The sequence below is a fragment of the Peromyscus eremicus genome, chromosome 18 (genome assembly GCF_949786415.1).
Source record: "Peromyscus eremicus chromosome 18, PerEre_H2_v1, whole genome shotgun sequence".
NCBI lineage: Eukaryota > Metazoa > Chordata > Mammalia > Rodentia > Cricetidae > Peromyscus > Peromyscus eremicus.
In genome coordinates this window covers 26,440,240-26,465,351 of record NC_081434.1, presented here as the reverse complement: position 1 = coordinate 26,465,351, position 25,112 = coordinate 26,440,240, and positions in this window count along the sequence as shown.

Genomic DNA, 25,112 nt, shown 5'->3' with positions numbered 1-25,112 from the left:
AAACCCACATAACTCTCTCTTCTATAAGTTCATTTGGTCATGGTGTTTTATCACAACGGAAAAGTAGGCAATACAGAAGTTGGTTCCAGAAAATGAGCTATTGCCATGAAGAACCTGCTCATGCTGTTTTTGTTTGTTTGATTGATTGATTGTTTTTGAGGAACATGGGAACCTTTGGGAACCTAGATGGAAACAGCTTAATGTTGTAATTAGAGATTAGTGGGATATTCTACTAGGAGCCAGGAAGACTGTAATGTTCAGTGTACTGTGAACTGTAGCTGCCCAACACAAAAGGTTTCACAGAAAAATAAGGATTTTTTAACAGCAAGTGGACTAGAGATAATTTTTGTAATATATCACAAATAATCTGGCTGTCTTTTACTCATGTCCTGAGGATTTTCTTGAAGCTAAGTTTGAAAGAAGTGAGTGAATTTGTTTGACACAGTGAATTTCAAGACTCTATAAGGTTGACTGTGTTGCACATTTGTTACTGATAATGCTCATGCAAGTCCACACTGAAACAGAGCAAATGAGGCAAAAAGAAATGCAATATGTACATTTTCAAGAAACATAGAGCCCTAGGAAGCTTAATAGTACAGATAAGGAATGGGCTGGAAAAGAGACTGTAATTTTTAAGATTAGTTTGCATTGGAATGAAGGAAAGGGTGTCCTAAGGTAAAAGCCCTTCCAGCTAAGCTTCTAACATGGAAAAGAGAGTTCCAGGGGTTATTTTTCTACTGGAAAGCAACAACAAGAAAAAAAAAAAAGCTGCTACTAATGTGGTCCACAGGCCAGGGTATTTCCCAAGCTTTTAGCCCAACTTTCCAGTGTCATTCATGTGCTGCTGTGTAGTCAGATGATTTCCTGTGTCCCGGCCTGCTGGCAGTCAGGACAAATCTCTCCCACTTGCATCCCCCAAGAAAACACACAGAAGCTTATATTAATTAAAACTGTTCAGTCATTAGCTCTGGCCTACCACTGACTAGCTCTTGCACTTAACCTCAGCCCATTTCTGTTAATCTATGTGTCACCACATGTTCCGTGGCTTTACCTGTGTGCCACTACATGCTGCTCCCTAGACAGTGGGCTGGTGTCTCCTCACTCAGCCTTCCTCTTCCCAGAATTCTCCTTGTCTGCTTATTATACCCATACTTCCTGCCTGGCTACTGGCCAATCAGTATTATATTTATCAGCCAATCAGAGCAACACATATTCACAGCATACAGAACATCCCACAGCACTGTTGACTTTATAGAAATGACAATGGCAGATAGAAGAGGTTATGGATTTTTCCTCTGTGATTTCAGAGAGTTACCAAAGACAGGAAGTTTGTAACAGGAAAGTTTCTGCTTGGAAGCTCTGAGAGAGCAAGAGGTCCTGAAAGGCCATCCTTTGATGCTGTAAAAAAGAGAAACCTGAGTTGCAGTGGAGACCGCAAGATAGTGAAGATTACAGAGTCATGAGACATCTACCAAGAATTACATATAAGGAGTAGAACCAGCCCACCCCAGATATGTGTGCTTCAGGCAGAAAAGCTGAAAGGACTGAGTCATCTAAGCCCTTTGACACCCAGGACGGATCTACAAGATTTGGTGTTTGCCCTAACTGGTTCAGTCTTGCTTTGGTCCATTATTTCCTCCTTATGTACTTATTCTTCCCCTTTGGAATGGTGAGGTATTTCCTATACCATAATATATTAAAAGTATGTAATTTGGTTTTTGATTTTATAAGGGTTACAGTTAAGAAATTATAATTGAGTCTTAAAAGACATTTAACTTGGAAACTCTGTTGAGAGTATGAGTGAGTATGGGGACTTATGAAATAGAATTAAGTACATTTTGCATTAGGATATGATCATAAATCTGTGGACATTGTGGAGTAGAATATAGTGGCATGACTATGTTGCCTCCTGTAGGTTCCCATATTTGAACACTAGGTCCCCAGTAGGTGATGTTGTTTGGGGAGGTTTAGGAGACACTGTGTGATGGAGGAAGTGTGTCACTATGGTAGGAACAAAGAACTGAAAGCTTTGCCCTACTTGCCAGTTTGTTGTCTCTGCTTCACGCTTTTCTTTGAAGATGTGTTCTCTCAGCTTCCTGTTCTTGCTTCCATGCTTCCCCCTTGCTTCCTTTACATGATGAACTTTTATTCCTCTGAAAATGTAAGCCAAATAAACTCTGGCCTCTATACATTGATTTTAGCCATAATATTTTATTATAATAACAAAAAACTAACTGAAACAATATGTGAATAGTTATAACATGTTTAGGTAGAGAAAATGTCACCGTTGGGGGGCGGCGCTTTGAAGTTTCAAAAGCCCATGTTATTCCCAGTTCTCTCTTGTCTCTGTCTCTGTCTCTCTTTCTCTCTCTCTCTGCCTCCAACTTTTAAATAAGGATGCTTCCTCTATGTCTGCTGTCATGGTTTTTTCCATAATGGTCATGAACTTTAATCCTCTGAAACTGTAAACTCCTAAGAAATGCTTTCTTCTATAAGTTGCTTTTGTCCTGGTGTCTTATCACAGCAATAGGAAAGTAATTAAGACACATAGACATAGTCAAATTTAAAGGAAAACCTGACATTGCTTCTACAAATTACTGTGACAGCATTCACAGCAAAGGAAATGCATGTTTTAATGTTCAAGTACACTGTGCATGTGCATAAAATGCAAATGAGTACAAATGTGATCATGGTAATTTAGCTGTTATAAAATAACATTCTTTGGAATATCTAAACTCTTTTCACTACTGTTACAATTTTCAAATATGCCTTACATTGCCAAAATTGAAAGGTAAACTGTGAGCAAAACAAGAGGAAAACAGCCAATAATTCATTCTTAATTTAAGGACCTATTCTGTTGATATACAGGGAGAAACAAGGTAGAATATACATCTCTCTTAAGGAACAAACAGACAAGAAATCAAAGACATTAACTATTACCAGGTAAACCAGATATAAATTGATCTTAAGTGATCCCTGCCTATGACATAGCCACCACTCCTCTGGCACCCTGTTACTTAACCTGGACTACTACAATTATCTTCTAATTCATATTCCTGTTGTAAATCTACTATACTTCTCATTAATTTTCCAAGTAACTGTATTATAAGAATTGTCTTGTTTCATATGTATTACTAAGCACTATGCCAATCAAAACTGAAGCCCTAACATGATTGGGTAAAATTGTGATCATTTGACTACTAAATATCTATAAAATATGCAATCATTTAGAATATATCTTTATATGCGTATTCTTAAAGAACACAAATAAAGAAAAAGTTTGCAATCATACTGTGTGTGGTAGTTTGAAAGAAAACAGCTCCACAAAGGAAGTATGGCCGTGTTGGAGGAGGTGTGGCCTTGTTGGAGGATGTGTGTCACTGTGGAGTTGGGCTTTGAGGTCTCATATATGCTCAAGCCATGCCCAGTGAGACAGACTGCTTCCAGTTGCCTGCAAGATGTAGGCCTCTGAGCTATTTCTCCAGCACCATGTGTGCTTATAGGCCACCATGCCCCACCATGATGATGATGGACAGAACTTCTGAACTGTAAGTGAGCTGTTTTCCTTTATAAGAGTTGCTGTGGCCATGGAGTCTCTTCACAGCAATAGAAACGCTAACTAGAACACTGTGCCAAATTACTTTTAAAAAATTGAAGTTAGATGTAGATTGAATGCAAGTGAGATGACTTAGCAGGTAGACATTATCTGCTGGTCTTAATGATGCAAGTGTGGATCCCAGGTCCCACATGGCAGAAGAAGAGAACCAGCTCCCAGAAGTTCTCTTCCTGTCTCCACGCATGCATCTTAGAAAGCATGTGCTAACTTCCTGTCCCTTCACACACACACACACACACACACACACACACACACACACACACAAACACATGCATACACACACACCCCTACACACACACACACCTTCACACACACACACGAATATATAAATAAATTTGTCAACATTTATTTGTTATTTTTTTTTAAAGTAATTTGTCAACATGGTTTAAAATACATAGATTATTGTCACAGAAAATTTCTAACCTTTGACCTTTATTTAAAAACCTACCTTTTGATTTTGCTTCTGATAGAAAATTAGTGAGGTATTTAGCTTTAGAATAGTTAAGGTTTCTTTTTTCTTGTTAATGAGTTATTGTTAATTTGTAATGCCACTGTAGGCTACATTTTAAATGGACAGTCTTTTCCTTTTTAATTTTAATTTTATTTTTTAATGATTTTAATGGAAATAGAATTATATCACCTCTCCTTTATTTTCTTCCCTCCAGCCACCACCAATTATCCTCTTTGGTCACAATTCCTTTGTGGGTTTAACGACCCTTTCACAATGGTCCCCTAAGACCATCCTGCATATTAGATATTTACATTATGATTCATAACAGTAGCAAAATCACAGTTATGAAGTAACAACAAAAATAATTTTCTAGTTGGAGGTTACTACAGCATGAGGAACTTTATTAAAGGGTCACAACATTACGAAGGTTGAGAACCACTGCTGTATCGAAATCCTCATACTCAATACTGAAGTTGATAACCTCTTTCTTTTATTCTGTGTATATGCATGTGCACAAATTCAAGAACTTCTATATATTAGATATATAGTCTTTCTATATAGATATATATTATATTCTATATAATAATATTAGATATATATTGTATTCTATATTATAATATATAGAAGTTGCCGAATCTATTTTTGGTGTTTGTATATCTGTGGTTTCATGACGGATCACTTTACAGTTGACAACTAATAAGGGGATTTATCCCTGAGAGTCTCTAATTCTCCTTCTTCTAGAAGTCAATAGTTGCCTGGAGTTCTTTGTCGAGGGTAGGACCTAGCAAAAAATTCCCCTTCCACAGTCCATTTGTATCACTATTGTTCCAGTCTTGTTTATGCAGTCATTTTTAGGAGAAACTGTTTCACAGCCGACTTCCTGGTATTCTGGCTCTTACAATATTTCTGCCAGATGAAAGACAGCAAATGATTTTCTGAAGCTTTAAGGCATAGCAAAAATAAATAAATAAAAATAAAAAATTAATGTGAAATAAAGAAATATGTGGAATGCATAAATGAGTCCCTTTATTAATGCAAACAATGGGAGCATGAAAATATGCAATAATAAACAGATAATGCAAAGCTTATTGTGATGAAAGTATAAATATCGGAGTTATAATTGCATCTTCTATTTATTGTTTCATTCTATAGCCTATCACTTTCTTTGAGTATAATGATCTCAAAAGTGAAGAAAATTACAGACTATAGATACATCAACTCTAAAAAAGCAGGAACAGATGTTCTTCCATGAATCACACCTAGAAACGGGAATATGAGAGGTATGAAAAAAATCAAATGAAATAATACGTATAAATGTTTCACTGAACTCATAAAAAAGCAGTGTTGTGATAAGTTCAAGAAAAGTAGAAAACATACTAATATGTTTGTAAATAAAAGTTGACACATAGAAAGGAAAACTTTGCAGAAACCAGTCAACAAAATATGGTGCTAATACAGAAAATTTCTAACTTTAATAAATTCATTCTAAGTAAGGAAAAAGACAAGCAATTTATTTACCCATAGCATTTCTAGGCTTGGGTATATGTAGTTTCATCCAAAACTATATTCTATAAGGGCATACACAGATCTTAGGATGGCAAGGATATCCATAGACATAGGAGAGATGGATTGAAGAGCGTTTTCTAATTTGTTTTACTTTTTTAAGGCTATGTACTCATCCTTGCTCTCTTTCAAATTCATGGCCTCCTTTTCTTCCATTAATTGTTGCTATGTGCGCATGTGTGCGTGCATGCGTGTGTGTGTGTGAGTGTGTGTGTGTGTGTGTGTGTGTGTGTGTGTGTGTGTGTGTACTAGGAAGATTTCTCCAATCCTGCCCTGCTTATAAAATATTCATTCAGAGGTTTATATTAATTACCAATTGTATGGCCTATGGCAGGCTACTCATTAGCTATCTCTTATAACTTAAACCCATTTCTATAATCTATATTTTGCCACATGTTCTGTGGCTTTACCTGTCTGCTGGCATCATGCTCCTTGAGCAACTTGGCTGGTGTGTCCTTCCAGATTCTGCCTTTCTCTTCCTGTCTATCTGCTTGTATTTCCTGCCTGCCTCTAAGCTTCCTTGCCATAAGCCAATACAGCTTTATTTATTAACCAATCAGAGAAACACATATTCACAGCATACAGAAAGACATCACATAGCACTTCCCCTTTTCTGTCTAATCAAAAAGAATGGTTTTAACTTTAACCTAGTAAAATTACATATAACAAAATGATTATCAAGCAAGAATTACAGTTACAATAGCTAGTCTTTATATTTGGTAAATTTAAAGAAAATATTCTATGTATCCTTTATTTGTGAGTCTAAGGTTTCATATCTAATTTATCTTTTATCATAACCAAGGAAAATTATAATTATAACTAGCTAGTCTTTAACTACATCAAAGACCTCAGAAGGAAATAATATTACTTAAGAAAACAGGAAATGCATTGTAAGAAACTTCCAAAATTCTGGAAATGACAGAGACAGCTGTCTGCCTGGACAGTCATCCAAAGTTCCTCTGTAACATTGGGGCATCCATCTTCAGTCAGTAGGCCTAGAGGTTTTAGCCACTTCTCCATGTGTCCTGTAGAATATTTGGTAGTCTCCTCTGTGAAGCAAGAATCTGAAGGACCATTTTATCTTACAAAGTTCAGTGGTCACCTTCCTATGGGTCCTGCATGTCCAGTTTATAGAATATACACTCAATCAGTTGACAAAAGGGTACTTTTTTTGCCCAGTGGCTAACTTTTTCCACAAAGAAGGCAAACTCCATAATGAGTTTCTTCAATGCCCATCTCCTCCTTGAAATAATTGGTTCTGCCAGAAGCAGACATATCTCATTGTCCAGAAAAGTCTAAGTACTTAAAACATTTTAAATGCTGTATTCTGTAGGTCTTTGAAGTGTTTGAAGATTACCTATTTATCTGAAATATATCTATTTATAGAAAACATAACTAGCATGACTGTAGGTTTGATTATCATAGATGACTATTAATCTGTATTTCTTAATTATACATTACAATTTCAAGTAAGGTGCACAAAGTAAACAAGAGTAGAAATATATATAAATATATAATAACAAAATTAACTTTTAATTTGTATCAATAAACTAAAATCCATAGCAATGTAAAACATTTTAAAATTTTATTAGGCAAAAAAGGGGAAATGTAATATTTTACTTGTGCTGAAATGTGGTTATATTAAATTTGTGCATTAATAAATAAAGCTTGCCTGGAGATGAGGGGGAAAAAGCCAACCATTTTAAGTAAACAAAGAAGTCAGGTAGCACACACCCTTAACCTCTTAGCAGGATCGCTGTGTGTTCAAGGCCACACTAGGAAATAGAGTCAAGCATGGTGACACATGCCTTTAATACCATTACCAACCATAGAGATCTGGAGGTCTGTACAGACAGACAGTGACAGAGCTGTGTAAAAAGAGGAAGTGAGGTAGCTGGGCTAAAAGCCAATGAGGGAGCAGAAAAGCAAGGCCTATAAGACTGAGTAGACAGGAAGTCCCTCTCCTTGGAACCTGCAGAGTTGGTGAGGTGAGGTTAGCTGGTGGCTTTCCATATTCCCCTGATCTCTCTAAGGCTTTAACCCAAATTTCTGGCTCCAAGTTTTTTTATTTAATAAAACCATTTAGAAATTCGTTTACGTGTGTGTGTGTGTGTGTGTGTGTGTGTGTGTGTGTGTGTGTGTAAACATATACATCCATTAATGCATGAATACAATCTTCTCTGTCTGTAGAATGCTACTTGTATATATACATTCATTGCTGACCATTTGATACTGAATAGTCATTCCTGCTGATGCTCTCAGCTTTCTCCATTTGCCTGTAGTTCCTTGGGTAGGGCTGATGTCTCACTCAGGGAACTATGTGGAAGAGGGGTTGGAAATAGCCGGAGAATCATGGAGTTTTCTAGGAGATTGAGTCTCCTAGTAACGTAATAAATTACATCCATGACATTTCATCAACATGACTACATAAGCTGGGGTTGAACAAGGACAACAACAATAGACATATTAATGTGGGTGGTGTAAAGACATTTTTAAACCATCACTATCAACTAATATTTGAAAGACCTGAGATCAAATTCCTAGAAACCATGTAAATCCCTGCCTCCTCCATGTCCTCTTCCTTTTGTGTGTGTGTGTGTGTGTGTGTGTGTGTGTGTGTGTATGTGTGTGTGTGTATGTGTTTATGCATATGTCCTGAAAATTCAATGCATTTTCAAACACTAACACTAAAATATATCTGAAGAACAGTGGGAATATATTTGAATTTTCAAAATTTTTACATTATTGTGGATTATTACCAAGCACAGCAACTTGAATGGCATTAGTTAAAGACATATTTTTCATGAAATTCCTATGAAATATCTTTTTCAGTCAGTATGTGCTACAAGAATACATCATTTACTTAAATATAGTTTTCTGTCTCTTGCATTTCCTCAAAGCAAAGATGGTGATAATAATATCTGGATTCATCTGTAGAGTTCAACATATATCAAATCTTGGGCTGAGTTTTGCTTTTGTGTTTATGGGTTCTGGATATTAAACCTAGGGTTTTGCATATACTACTCAATGCTCTCCCATGAGCTACATCCTTTTTTATTTATTATCCTAGAAAGACTCTCACAAAATTTATCATTACCCAGGCTGGTTCCAGCTCGCTTTTTAGCCCAGGATGGCTTTGGACCTTGGATCCTTCTACTTTACCCCATAAGGATCTGGTATTACAGGCCTGTACCATCAGCCATGGTTTCCTAGGATATGGTATTTAATGTGAATCCTCTTATTTTGATTTCTGAGAAACCTCATTGAATTGAGTTTACTCAGGAAATTGAACTTAAAGAGCATTATGGATTTGTCAGATTTTCCAATAATAAATGGTAGAAACAGTAAGCAATAAGAAGCAGGGAAGTCTCGACGAGAATTTTCCCTTTAGCTACTTTCCTGCTTGTCCTTGCCTTTGGACAGATGAATACATTTTGTAGTAGACTTTAAACCATTTTTTAGCACCAAATTTGACAGGATTCAGATATTATATCTACACTTAGTATTTTGTTTGCTACTTTCCATAACTAAATGTGAGCTTAGACATCAGATGAAAATTAAATTTTAGAGAATTTAATCTTGATTCCTGAAAATATGGTCCATGTTTATTAAAACATTGTTCTGGACTTGAGGACATGCATTATGCTTAAAAATTCAGCAATGGATGTCCATCCACCTATAATTTCCCTATAGAATTATCTGACCAATTAATAAATTTAAATATGAATCATCTGGATATGTGTGTCATTTATAACTCGTGTGCTATTTTAAGAAGACACAGAGTTTAATTGGACAGAAGTATTCCTTTTTATAAAGCATTGAGATTTATTCAGTAATATAATCAGGTTTTTTTTTTCCTACATATACTACCAATTATAATATGTACATCATTATCCTCCAGCTTTCAATGTTTTATTCAAATGGCTAGTTAGGTTCTCTTTCACATCTTTTACCTTTACCTCTGAGACTCTGGTCTCTTCGACACTCCCTATCTATCGCTCGATTACAGAGTTCAAAGAGTTACATAAAAATGCTTCTAATTTTCATCAGTTACATGCTTACCGGTTCCTTAGCTCAGTTCAAAATCGAAAGCCACTTCCAAACTGTTACTGTGCCCTCCATTGCTGTACTGCGGCTGTGGAGGGCTTCTTAAGGATTATTATTATACTAGTGTTAATCGTGGTTTTATTGTTTGTAAAAAGTTCATTAGTAACGGGTGTTTAATGGTTACCTGTGAGCATTTGAAAATGGCACAGTGGTAATCAGGCCTCAAAGGACTGTGTCTACCTAAGGTTAGCTGGAAAACACAGCAGCCTAATTAGCATCCCAAATCACCACCCAGCCATCTGTTATCTGTAGGCAAAGCAGAAGAAAATGCAAATGACTAGGAAATAAGAGCTGTGCATGAGGAGTCCATATTTTGCTGCCCACCCCCACCCAGCATTTGTATCGGGGACGAGGCTGCTGCCGATGAAAAGAGGCTTTCTTTGCTGTCATTCCCGTATTGTTGAGAACTGTGTGATGAAAAGCATCAGAGAGAAAAGAGCTCCAGAATCACAACACAGACGCATCACTTCAGTCTGCTTTCAAAGACCAAAAACAGGCTGCAAAGCAGGTGGACCAATAGAGCTTCATGCACCAGAGCGCCCTTATCTGTCAACTTACACTGATGTAAACTCGTTATTAAAATGACACGATTTTAAATAAGTAGCGCATTTTGTTGCTGGATTTTAAAATTACTCTACTATAATCTTAGCCCTAACAACACACTTATTTTTCACACAATTCAGTTTATATAAAAACAATCTTTGCTTCAATATGAAACAAACAAATGGTGTTGTTATGTTCTGGCCTTTTGAAGAAATTAGTTTGGCATTTTTTTTTTCCGAACACAATATCCTTCCTCCTTCAGGATTTTCATAAAATCACAGAAACATCTAAATTCCACTATGTAATTAATAATGAGGCAACAGAAATGTAAGGAAGAGAGCAATGGAAAAAATGTTACAATGACTTTATTAAAAATACTTGTAACTTCTCTTATCTTATCTATTGTTCTATCCTACTGAAACAGCTTCTTTGAATACCAAAACCATTTATAAATATCCTATAGTGCATGACAATGGACTCCATGTAGGAAAGAGGGTGTTTCCTTTCTATCACCAATAGAAACCCATCAATCTCTTCAAAAGTAAAGTATCTCAGGAGCCCTGAAGGTTATACTGTCTAAAAAGAACACTTTCACATGCCTTTGGGAATCACATAATCATTGTCACATAACAGAAATGGGGTAGAGTTTACTCAGACACGTTTCTTTTAATATTAATATAAAATAGATGTAATTGATAAGACCAAACTGCTGGAAGTTTGATACTTTCATCAAACATTTTTAATAGTAAATTGACATTTTACTAAATTAATGCTTACTCTGTATCAATATTTGAGTGCAGAGTGTGCAAATGTATGTGTAAGTGCTCATACATGTGTGTGCAAACAGAGGCCAGAGGTTGACACTGAGTGTCCTAAATGATGGAATTCCATCTCATATTTTAATTCAAGCTTTTCACTGATACTAGACAGTGTGGCCAATGAGCTCCAAGGAGCCTCCTAATTCTACCATCCCAGCGCTAGGGATACTTTTTGTATATGTGCAGGACATAAATTCAGATAGACAGACTTGCTTGTCAAATACCTTACTGACTAACACAACTTCCCAAGTCTTGATTATTTCTTCTTTTTGTACTATTGCTGAGTAGGGTACTGTGTCACACAGAGTGTAACAAAATACTTCTAGAAATACTATATATTTCTGCCTCATTCTGTCAATAAAGATTATCTAGTACCTCGTATCTCCTTAAGTGACATGGCATGTGTTGTTCTATCCTTTAATGTCTAGCATGGGAGAAATCTGTTCAACAAAATTAAGCAAAGGAGGTAGTGGGGGCACTAAGCATGTAAACCACATATAAGTACTTCACTTTTGAAAATTAATGACACATTTTTGAAAAGGTTAAGTGAATGGAGAACTGAACTACTTAAGATGGAGCTCAACAGCTAATGAGGAATGTGGGTACATATACTGGAGGGCATTGTTTTCAGCTACAATGTGATTTTAGACCATGTTTTTAGTTATATTGGTATACTTTACATGACACTGCCTATATTGTGGAGCAGATATACAATGTTGTTGTTAATCCAGTTTTAAAAGAACCATGCAGTGAAGAATTGGGCACAGTAGATAATGAGTTAAATGAGAGAGGTTAAGGTTATTTGGTAATATATAATAAATGGAATAAACTCTTATTTGCATCATAACCATTTTATTTTGAGCAATTTTTATTGCTATGATTTATTTGGAGTGGGTGGGAATGTATGCATGTGTATGTGTGTGAAAGCATGCATGTGAGGTAAGAGTACAATTTGTATGAGTCAGTTTTCTCCTTCTATCCTGGAGGTCCTGGGGTTTGAACTCAGGTCAGCAGGTCTTGCAGCAAATACCCTAACCATCAATCCATCTTTTCTGCCCTGGACTTTTAAATTATACAAACTTTCATATGATTTATTTCTTTTTATATAAGACTGTGTTCATAAATTACACATTTAAATAATCCATACATTGTGAAAATGCTATATCTCCTTTCCTATAGGCCCACAGTTAGGTATTAATTTCTTTCTCTGAGTGTATGACAGGTTGAGCTTTCATAGCTTAGAGTTCCTACAATGGATGTGAGTTGCACCAACACATTAACAAGGCTATCATCGGGGCCCACTAAAGTCTTCTTTCAATATCTTACAATAGGAATAAAAATTACATAGAACAAATAGGCAAAAGGGTTTGAGAAAACAGTAAAAATTTACAAAACATCTTAAGTCTTATGCTAAAAAACTTCAAGTTCATTTCAAAATATACAAAAAGAAAACTTATGTAAAATGGTTGAACTTGGATAAAGTGAAAGTAATGAAACAATTTAAGAATTTGATACAAGTAGAGTGAAGCAAGAGCAAAAATAAAAGTTGTCGATTTGAAAACAGGGTTTTATATACTCCCATCACTCACTACAAATTACTGAAACAATGTTAACCTGCTAAGTAAATGCTTCTGGGAAAATTCTTAAGTTAAAGATAATCCGATGTCCTTTTTAAATGTTCATACAACACACAGTATAAAATAAAGACCACCATGATGTTCCCTGAGCAGTAGAGGGTATGAAAGACATGTTTTATTAACGTCTGAACACTCACTTATTTTTGATTCTCAGCACCTGTGAGCAGCCATGAACCTCACTCAGTATTTACTTCATTCTTTATAAAGAGAAGCATTTCTGATATAGGCTGAGTGTAGCATTTGAAAAGCTTATGAGAGGAAAACAAAAGAAATGTTAGGCTTCAATGGATTTTGAAATCCTTCTCCCATTAATGACACTATGCTAGAGACTTCATCTCAATTTCTATGAAAGAGAAGGATAAGCACAACAGAAAAGCATCCTGGTGTGAAACAAATGTTCATGCAAGCACTGGGAAATGGCTACAAAAATTTACTCGATGTCAAAGACATAAAAAAGGATGATGGCGGCCTGCAGCAAACAGAGGTCTGTCTTTTACCCAGGAGATTGAGCAGCTATTATTCAACTCTCATTAATTGTGTTATAAGTATGTTGACCATGTTTCCAGACCCTCGGGCAACTTAAATGATTCCAGACATCTGTTTTTGTTTGTGTTTTAAATTGTCAAATTAGTCTTTGTTAATGTTATTCTAGTGCTTCTGATATTATGCCAGGCAGAGGATATGGTACTTCCCTCCACAATGACTTTTAAAACAATTATGCTTTTATTTAAATGTGTCCTGTGAATATGTTTGCATACCCATTAGATGGTTTCTTTAGTATTGCTGGCACATGAGATTTAGATTAATGTATCTATTTCTTTCTACTATTTTTCTTTTGATCTACAATCCCTTTTTCTACAGTCCCAGCAAAATGTAACAAATGAAACAGTTGCAAAATTTCTTTACATGTTCTCATTTCATAGTGTATTGGAATCTCCCTACAATTTATTTTATATTCTATTATATCTATAATCATATATATATATATATATATGAGAACACACACATATAATCACACATATGACAACATATATATATAATATTAATATATTACTTATAAAACATATATAATATATTATATTGTATCTATTATATATGTTATGTATATATCCCTGTTTCTGTACATCAGCACTGGATGCTAAACTTCAAATCTGTAATAATTATAATCCTTTATTTCTTACTGAAATCTAAATTTCGTAGAATAGATGAATATAGTATTTATTGTTTAATTTTAGGTATCATTTCCAATTTCTAAGAGCATTTCATAAACAGATAGCTTTAAAATATGTATTTAATTAAGAGCTGATTCAGGGGACACACACTTCTCATCTTAGCACTGGGGAGTTGAAGCAGACCACTGAGTTTGACAACAAACTGAGAGACGCTTTTTGAAAAGGTCAAATGAGTTGATTTGAACTCCATAGATGATATTACAATTTTGATGTTGAATATTATGCAAATATTTCCTTTAAATGGGTTATTGTTTACGGTCCATGTGCCATGGGTTAAAGTCTGCCCCAAGGGTAGAATTGTCTGGACATACCCTAGACTTTCAGAATGTGTCACTGGAAAATACCTTCAGAATAGCTTGAGGACTCTTTCCCAGTTTCTTCTGCTCCTGGTTATCTCCAGGTGTGTGATGTAAATGGCTACCCCTTGCAGCAAACCCCTCCAGTGATGAGTTGCCTTGTCACAGATCCCCTAAAATGTGGCCAGTGGGTCATAAGCTAGAAGATACAAACTGTGAACTCTAATAAACCTTTCCATACGTTATTTAACTTACATATTCTGTCATATTGATACAAATATGTCAAGAACTTTTGATTATCCCCTGTAAAAACCATCAAATTTAGTTTATATAATAAGTACACATTATATATCTCTCCCTATATTATCCTGCACATATAGTTTCCATAAACATGTATTCAAAGTAAGTATCAATAATTATATTTGATACAGACAGCATAAACATTTAGCATGATCTCTGCTACTCAAGGAATCAATATATATATATATATATATATATAGAGAGAGAGAGAGAGAGAGAGAGAGATCAACAATAAATTTTTGTAATACAATACAACTTTGAATTTGAAATAAATTTTAGAATTTATATAGTACATATAAAATATAGTATGTAGTTGCATATTATATGTATATATGTACATATATATGTTCTACTCACATGCATTTTGGGCCTACATTTAAAAAATTCATAGTACTCTCAGTGAAATAAATTAAAACTGAGGGAACCTTAAGGCTTTGGAAAAACAAGAATAAATCCATAACAAAATCAGTAGGTTTAAAGAAATAATCAAAATCAATATCAGAACAAAAGTATTAAAATGCAAATATAAAAAAATTGAATGAATCAATAGTTACTTTATTGTTTGACAAGCTCTTAACCAAACTAACCAAAATAAAGAGATTTAAATAGCTATATGGTAGTCTTCTACTTTATAAGATATATTATAAAAGACATAAGATTATATATGATAGAGTATTACATATATTAAAGTATATATTATACATCGGAAGCCATCACTTGCCAAATATGAAGCCCAGTGCAAAGTCTGAGGTAGCTTTCCTTAAGAACAGATAATGAACTTTTGATTTATATATCCAGTGGAACTCTTTTAGCCATAAAGAAGAAAATTGCAGCAGTTGGAGATAATACTAGTAAGTAAATTAAATATTGAATTAGTCTCAGAAAGACAAATGATTTTTCTCTCACTTGAATGACGTAGACTTTTTTTGTAGATACATAAAATCATATATGTACAGAGGCCATGAAAGTAGAAGTAAAACACTCTATGGAGATTACAGTGGCTTATGAGAGGGAGGGGCCATAAAAGGGGAATGTAGCGTGGGGCTAGTGGGCTATCACATAGTACAATATATATACAAGGACGTGTCACGTAAAAATCTTTTCCTCCAATAAGCGCTAATTCAGGACTTTGCTCTTATAAGTACTTGACTTTCCTCCCAGTAATTCTTGTAACAATGATATAATGAAAATACTCCTATGATATATCCTCATGGAAGACTGAATAACAAACAGTCCAAAGTTGTCTTACATTGCTTTCAATAGAACTACTGTCTATACCTTAACTACTCTTCAGCTTTCTAATTCTTAGATATATCATGAAATGAAATGGGAGGAAATTTAAAAGGCTGTTGTGACTTTCAAGTTGATGTTTTAAAATTCATGATGCCATTTATTATGTGGTAGAATCAGTGCAAATAAGTGGTCAGTGGTGGGTGCTTGGTAAAATTTCTAGATGAGAGAAAATACAAATTAGATTGCACAACTCTGATAGGGAGCATTATGATACAATACTGATCATAGGAATTTATGACAGAAAAACACCTTAAAGTATTAAAAATAAATCACTCAGTTTTATGATTTTCAAACTTCAAATTCAAGGATTTCTATATTTTGGCAACTGCTATGGATTGTCCACCTGAACTAGATGGCAAGACATTCCTGCAAAAGATGCCTGATGGCTATGTCATAGGCTGTAGAGAAATCAGCAGGAACATGGCTGGCAGTGTCTTCCCTGCTGGCGAGCCCTCATTGGGCCACAGAGTGCTGTGTATGCTGTAAGAGAACGTTGTAATCAGTAGTTTCCCTCAGCTGTGAATGCAGTGTGCTATAATAGAGCCAAGCCAGGCAAGATGAGCCTACGGGTATGTTAGTGGCAAGTCTGTTACTGTGGTGACCAACCACTTTCTGATTGAATTTTATGCTCACTGTACGTCAAGTAATTCAAGTCTTGTACTGAACCCTGGTCAAAATTCTGTGGCTGAGGTGGTCATAGACTCTAGTGAGTGAAGCTGCTGATATTGTTTTACTAAATGAACATGACGTCTTTAAAAAATTACCTTCTGAATAATTGTTCCAACTACCCACAGGTCAGGGCTATTGCCATGTTTGGGCAGAGAAGCTTCATTTTGTAGTGGTCAACAGTGACTAGAGAGACTCAGAAATAATCAAAGTATTAAGAATATGTGACTTCTGAATTAAATGGACCATCCATATCAACCCTTCCAAGGGTCAAGGGACATTGTAGAATAAGGGGCAGAAAGAAAAAAAGACCAAGAGGAACAGCAAGAGGCAGTGTGGAATACTGATTTATGGGCATGGTTGGGCTCTTGCTCTCTGGAACTCAAAACAGTTGTGATCTGCACAAGAAGGCATTTAATACCGTCATGGAAAGGGGACAAATGGCTCATTGAGGCTGTGCTTCATCCTGAGGAATTATAAAAGTTAGTGATTAATGGAGGAAGGAGAAGACCTTTCTCAATGATTAACCTACTGGTAACGTGACCATGCTCCTACAAAGAACTTTAATGTAACACGTTGCATCACAAATGCCCGCAAAGGCACAGTTTTAGCGCGGGATAGTTGGGAAGAGAAAGGGGATTCACAAGATTGTGTAACGCAGACGAGGGCTACAGGGGTGACATTGACGTAAATATGCATATATATGAAAACATCATTATGGAACCCATTATTAAGTAGAGCTGATATTTTTAATTTTTTAAACAAAGAAGAAAAAATTTTAAAGAATTTAAATGACAAAGAGACAAAGTTCTGCAATTACTGTTTTGTGCTACGTTCCAAAAGTCAGCCAATCGGAAATGATTTACTCATTGACACTTCCCTGCCAACCAATCCACATCAGTATCACTAACCAAGTTCTTCTTAAAATTGTACAAATCCCTTAAGGTTTTCGGAATTCACAAATCACAGGGTGAAGTCTTATCCCGAATAATCTGTAAGGTTAGTAACATCTCCTCTCGCCCGTGCCTCACCAGCATCTCTTTCAGCTTAACACAAACAGATTCGGCTCCTTTTTATTGCAGCCGTTGAGTGGCAGTTTAATCACATTTGATGGACCTTCGTCATTGGGAAAGGCTATGTTGGAGATGAAAGACTGCGTTAAAATCTCCTGTTCACTGAACCTCGTAACCAGGCAGATAATCCCAATGTAAACAGTGTATTTGGACTCGCCTCCCTCTTGTGGGGCACAGGCACCTGTCAGGATATGAAGGACAGCAACGCAGGATGGACAGCTAGTGTTCCCACAGGCGCTTGCTTCCTGTTAGAAAACAGTCATACTTGAGGTGAGTATCTTCAGTATGTTTCCTCTAGATTTAAAACTCAGAAAAAACCATTGAACTCTGCCTGGGCCATAATAATTTTAAAAGGCACAAAAAAGTGAAGAATATGGCAGTGTTTGAAAACAATATTGGTCCGATAGCAGGGTCTAGAGAATATCAATCCTACTGCAAATGCAAAGAAGATTATTTATGGTTAGGGTTTCAATTCCTGATTTCACTCTCACTTATTCTGTGAAAGCAGTACCTCAACTACACCCACACAAAGCACTTATGGCTTCAATATATGCAAGTGGAAGGAGCTCTTGTCTAGATGGATGTCTTCCAAGGTTGAAGGCTTGGATGATAGGATAACACTATTGCACAAGAAGGAATATCTGGAGGTAGGGAGAGTGGAAGGTACTTATCATTGCGAACATTTCCCTGAAAGATTATAGAATGCACTCTGCCTCTCATCCTCCGGGACCTAGATGTGAGTGTTTTCATGCTCTCCAGCACTCAAGCCTTGCTTTTCACAGCTGATAGACTGAGCACAGGTGTAAAATATAAATGGAGCCTATGAAGGATAACAAATATATCAGACCATAGTTTCCAAAACCCGTGAGACAAATAACACTATTCTCTTCGTAACTGTGATAAGAAGTCCACTATTACAGCAGGAACATAATTCAGCAAATGGCATTCTCCGTGGTCTTCTTCCTGAAACCTCTTCTCACATGCAAAATTCATTCGTCTAAATAACCCAACAAAGTTTCATTCAACACAGTAATAGTTCCAAAATAAAAAATCCCATATATATATATATATATATATATATATATATATATATATATATATATATATGCATGTGTATGTTTGTATGTACATATGTATGTACATATGTATGTATCTATCATGTAAAGACAAGGTACATTTCATCTGTGTTCTTTCTATGAGACATGCTGTTTTCCAAAAGATTCTCTGATATAACAAGCATAAAATACACAGTCCTGTTCCTAAAAAGAAATCCCAGAGAAGAAAGAAGATGTAGGGGATATATTTCTCAAGCAAGCTGAAGACCCTAGATAGACAAGTCTCATTAATCTCAAGGCTTAAGGATATCCTTCATTGTGTTGATGTTCTTCCATCCTGTTCTGGCTAGATTTATGTCACCTTGACATAAGCTAGGGTTCTCTGAGAAGAAGGGATCACAACTGAACCACAACTGAAATGGCTCCCTAAGATTGGCTGGTAAGCTAGCCTGTGGGGCATTTTCTTGACCGGTGATTGATATGGGCTCAGCCCATTGTGGGTAGATGGGGCAGGTGATCCTGGGGTATATATAAAAACAGTAGGCCAAGCAAGCCAGTGAACAACACTCCTTCATGGTCTCTACAGCAGTTCCTGCCTCCAGGTTCCTGCCCTTACATTCCTGGATGATGGATTACAACTTGTAACCTGAAATAAACCCTTTCTTCTCCTGTTGCTTTTGGTCTTTGTATTGTATCACAGCAATGGAAACCCTAGATAAGACACTCCTCTAACTGCATTAAATTGAAACCATCACCTTCTCACATCTTTGTATTGGCTCAGTAGGGTGGCTTTTTCCCCACAGCTCTCAGCCATCTTAAACTAAGGACATGAATCTAAGGAAGATAACAGCTTTGATTCCTGTGACAAGAATCAGCACTCTGTCATTTCCTAATCAGTTGCCTTCACTTAAAGGAAGATCAGTGTTTACATGCAAATTTTTCTATGATCCCACCCTAAAACACCCCCAGGTCTGTTGAACTTCCTTTGGTGTGCTTCTTTCCTTATAGCCTTTATTGCAAATGGACAATGCCCTAGCTAGCATAATCCTATCTTCATTTCCCAATTCTATGGAGATACCTATTTACAAAAATGAGTTATATGCAATACCTAAGAGGAAATGGTTACCCAGCCACATACATATTTTTGTTGTGGTAGTTTTGACATTTTATGTTTATCTGGATAGGTTGATTATTTTCCAAATTGAGTAATTTTTCCTTTTTCGTATAATAATTAATTCAATTTCCCTCTCCCTTTTCGTGTTTTACAACCTACTCTAAGGAGAAGCAAAGCCATTATTACAACACTTTGCTTCTCAGTAATTTTCTCAGGTAAATATCTAATTTCAACTCTCCTGATTCTACCTTCCAGAAAACACTGAAATACAGTTTAGTCTAATTCTTTATAGCAATGTTAGCCTTCCTCCAATTTTCCAAAATCTCTTCCTCTTTTCTTTTGAGATCTTATTGGAAAGTTCAGGCACACAATGCTACCAAAGCTCTGGTCATCATGGTGCATTTATTATTTGATGTGACAAAAAGCTTTCTTCTATCCTTCTTATATCCTTGTCAAACTACCTATAGCTACATTCCTCATAGAATTCCCTTCATAGAACCTAGACTTTTTCTTACCCATCTACTTCCATATTTTTAGTCAACTGTTACAGCATCATGTACATCAAAACACCTTAAGTTTTATCAGTCAATCCATACTACCATAGTGAAATATAGCCATGTGGCTTAAGAAGAAAATTTTTATTTTCTCATAGCCATGAATACTAGATTTGAGAATCATGGTTCTGCCCAACTGGGTGAGGGCTGTCATCCCATCTTGCAGAGAGCTGTCTTCTTGATGGTTTTGAGTGTGGGTGCAGAATAAAGGGGGTAGGACAAGTTCTGTAGTAGTTTTTTCTTATAATGTCAGGGCTAGTCTCTATTAACTGCATTTAATCTCAACTTCCTAGAAGCCCATCTACAAGTACAAAGTTATTGATAATGTTCTAACACATTAAACTTGAATGCAAACATCTGTCTTTAAAATCTGAGTACCTTCTACTTCTTGGCTTGCAATGACTATTTCAGCTATCAAGTATTAGTGAACTGTGGTGATATTTTATTTGTGCTCTCACAAATAAAGTTTGCCTGGGGATCAGAGGGAAAAGCCAGCCACTATATTAAACATAGAAGTCAGGCAGTGGTAGCACATGCCTTTAATCCTAGCATCCAGGAGGCAGAGATTCATCTGGATCTCTGTGGGTTCAAGGCCACACTGGGAACAGAGCCAAGGGTGGTGGCACACGCCTTTAATCCCAGCACTAGTTAACCACAGAAGTCTGGAGGTCTATACAAACAGACAGGAAGTGATAGAGCTTGACATAAAGAGGAAGTGATGTAGCTGGGCCAAGAGGAAGTAAGATGGCAGAGCACAGAAAGGTATATTGTTGTGAGTATACAGGAAGTAGCTCTCTTAGGTTGAGGATTTCCTAGCAGTAGGAACTTGTGGCTGGCTTGTTTTATCCCTCTGATCTTTCAGCTTTCACCCCAATATCTAGCTCTGGGTTTTTTATTAATAAGACTATGTAAGGTTCGTGTTACACTGAACAAATGCCATTCTGAATGCATGCTTTCATTTCTTTTGAATTTATATGGCTATAGAAGAAATGGTTAAGACGGAACAATATTATAGTTATTTATGAAATAAGAGATTTCTTTGAACTTCTGTGCCAAGGCATTTTTTCAAGAGAAACAAATGTATACCCCTGCTCTCACAAGATCAACTAAAGGAACCAAAAATAGAAATAGTCTACTCTGATATGAGGTTGAAGAAAGAAACAACTTCCTGTATGTTTATCCAACATATAAGTGCTTCCTACTTTTGTGGCTGCAAGGTCCTCAAGTGTGGAAAAGAATAAAGAAGCAGTATATTGAACCCAACTTTTATAATTCTTGTTTACACATTCAAATTGCAACTTTTCAGGTTGTAGTGTCCCCTAAATACTCCCTGTATAGTTCCTCAGCAACATTGCTGGTCCACATTTTTTGTTGTTGTTTTGATTTTGAGATAGGGTTTTTCTGTGTAGCTATGGAGCCTATCACTCTGTAGCCCAGGCTGGCCTCGAACTCACAGAGATCTGCCTTCCTCTGCCTCCCTAGGGCTGGGATTAAAGTCATGTGTCACCACCACCAAGTGCTGGTCCACATTTTTAAATGTTTATTTTATTGTTGCTGTTTGATTTGAGGTTTTATTATTTTTCCATGTGCATATGTATTGTGTGAGGAAAACACATTGTTCTATTTTTGAAATTAAAACTTCACCCTTGCCTTTCTTCCTCCCAACCCTATTTTTCTCTCTCTCAAATTCTTCGGCTTTATTTTTGGGGTGTGTGTGTGTGTGTGTGTGTGTGTGTGTGTGTGTGTGTGTGTGTGTTTAATATAGCATGGGGAATTATGTTTAAACTATATTTAAATGCAACCTGATCAATCTGTATAATGTTGCTTATCTATAAGACTTTCAGGCTTATCACTTGTCATTTGATAACTATTTTGGGTGCTCTTCCCTGGGGAAGTCTATTTCTCCATGTGCTGGTCCAATAATCTGTATTAGTTACCATTCTCTATAGACATAGAATTAATAGAATAGATAGATAGATGATGATGAAGATAGATAGATAGATAGATAGATAGATAGATAGATAGATAGATAGATATTGGATTTATTAGAGTGGCTTGCAGGCTGTGGTCCAGCTAGTGCAACAATGACTTTTCTTCCATAGAAAGTCCAAGATTTAGTAGTTGTTCAATACATCAGACTGAAGGTCTCAACATGTCTTCAGTATACAGCAGAATCCCTAAGAAAAAGATTCTAAAGCCAGTGAATCAATAATGAGGGCAAACAGGCCAAGAGCTGTCTCTCAAAGGGAAAATAATAGTCTGCAGAGGACGACAAAGCCTTGGTCCAAAATCTCAAGATTCTCTGTGATTCACCTATAGGGGCCTACCATAGGCTCCAAATAGCATCTCTGTCTGCCACTGATACCTCAACCATCATATCTGGTGTATCATATGGCCCAAGAGGTAGCACAGCCTACATGGAAGCCTAGACTTGTTAAAGATCTCTTTCCTTTTCCAGGCCCAATCCAAGCTGACAGCTTTCATTTTCAATTGGTATATGGGCTGAAGTAACACATCCAGCTAAAGAATGTCCTATGTCCAGAATCCAATAGTCCCACTAAACACTGTGATTCTTTCTTGATGGGAGAAACTAGATATGGAAATTCTGACATCTAATTATATCTGACATGGATAAGGTTTCTATTGCTATAACAAAATCCCGTAAAGAAATCAACTTGTGGATGAAAGGGTTTATTTGGCTTATACTCCAACAACACTGCTCACCATCAAAGGAAGTCAGGACAGGAACCCAAACAGGACAGAAACCTGGAGGCAGGAGCTAATGCAGAGGCCATGGATAGGTGCGGCTAACTCGCTTACTTCCATGGCTTTCTAAGACTACTTTCTTATAGAACCCTAAGCCAACAACCCAGGTATCGCACTACCCATGCTGGGCTAGGCCCCCCCAACATCTATTACCTAATTAAGAAAATGTCCTACAGATGGATCTTATGGAAACATTTTCTCAATTGAGGTCCCCTCCTTTCAGATAACACTAGCTTGTGTCAAGTTGGCAGAAGACTAGCCAGCACCACAGGGTTTTCTTAGTTTTATACATCCAAAGATGGTATTTTGATTGCAACAGCACCCCATGAAATAGCCAATAAATGTGTGTAAATGTAGAACATCTCCAGAGAAGTACAAATCAAAACTGCATTTTACCCCAACTGAAAGGCTGCCATCAAGAGAGAAAGCAAATATTATTGAGGTCTTTGGTAGGTATGTGAACTAGGGCAGCCATTGCAGAAATCAGTATGGAACTTTCTAAGAATACTCAACTCTTAAAATGGTGCTGAGTAATACAGATATTCCTCCTCTAGGTTTATACCTCAAGGTCAAAAGTTGTAATAAAGAAAAAGAGTCTTTATTATAAAAACCAGCCTACTCCCACCCAATCAAGGCCAGACTCCTTGCAGCAGATTTATCAGGAAGCAAAGGGTTTAGCATAGGCTCCTTCATACATATAGCTCTGTCCAGAGGCTTTGTGCTTATTTTTGTGTCTATAGTTTTCTATTCCTGTGTAAAGAAGGGAAAAAAAATGATTTGACTTCCATCCCAGTGGACTCTGTATTCGTTTCCACCCGTCATTCTGATTTTCAGACATCTACTTTCTTATTTCTCCGTAGTGCTAATGGCACTGTTTTCATCACTCATATTTATGTCACTGTGTTCCCTTAATAGCCAAACATCTTTCTTTCTCTTATCATGTAGGCACAGATGTCCCTCACATCCCTGGTTTGAAATCTACAGTAGTATATTTGTAATCATGTGTGATTCTCCTTCCTTGATATCAGAAGAGATCCTTCCATCTACCCTTGATGGCCTGAAGTTTTCATATGCTCCCTCAATCATCAATTTTATTCCCTGTGCTGAATTTTTTATTCAGGGTCAATCATTTATATAAATATTCAAACATATTCGCCATATAGAAGCATGACATGACTGAAACAAATCCAACACCCTCAGGTTTCCTCTTCATACCTGACTGCTATCCTTTCCTTCCCATGGAAACTTTTAGCAACTGATAGACAATGTAGCCTTCTCTTTCTGTTTTTATTTTTTGCCTTCACACTCATTCTCTGAGGCTTACTCTCAAGATCAAAAGTAAGCTACTTTTCTTCTTAATGCCTTTTTATCACTCTTGCCCTGTTTTTTTTTTTTTTTTGCTGTATTTCTACTGAAAACAGCATACATATGAATGCTAGTATAGTCGTTCCCACTGCCCACCCCACAAGGCACTCTTGTAGTTTATTTCCTAGAACTCTTTGGTTCCCTATCGCATTTTTCTTTCTAGTACTATATTCATTGTCTACAAATCATTTATTTCATGATATCAAAAAAGCAGCCATATGCCCGTACATACACTGTATGTCAGATAACCCACTTTATGAGAGGCATCGTTCCTAGTGTGGGGAATAAAATCTCAGTAACAGTTACACTTTAATCAAATAAGCATATAGATAGCTTGTTAAATACATTCTGTAATCATTTTTATTTGGGGTAGTATACAACACTCAAGGAATGTACAAAAGTCAGATGTGATAAGGGGAGACTTGTGGGGGTAATTTATATTTGGGTTGTTTGATATATTTGATATAATAGCAGGAACTTGGTTATCTTACTAAACTATTCAAATTATTGCTGACATAACATAAGCAGAAATAAATTGTGAGACCATAGATGAAGCTTTCAAAATTTGAGTATTTGTAAGTTACAGATTCATTTGGAATTATGCCTTAATGTGATTGTCTATTCTTGTATAATGTTTCAGGCATGGTGCTAATTACCTACCTT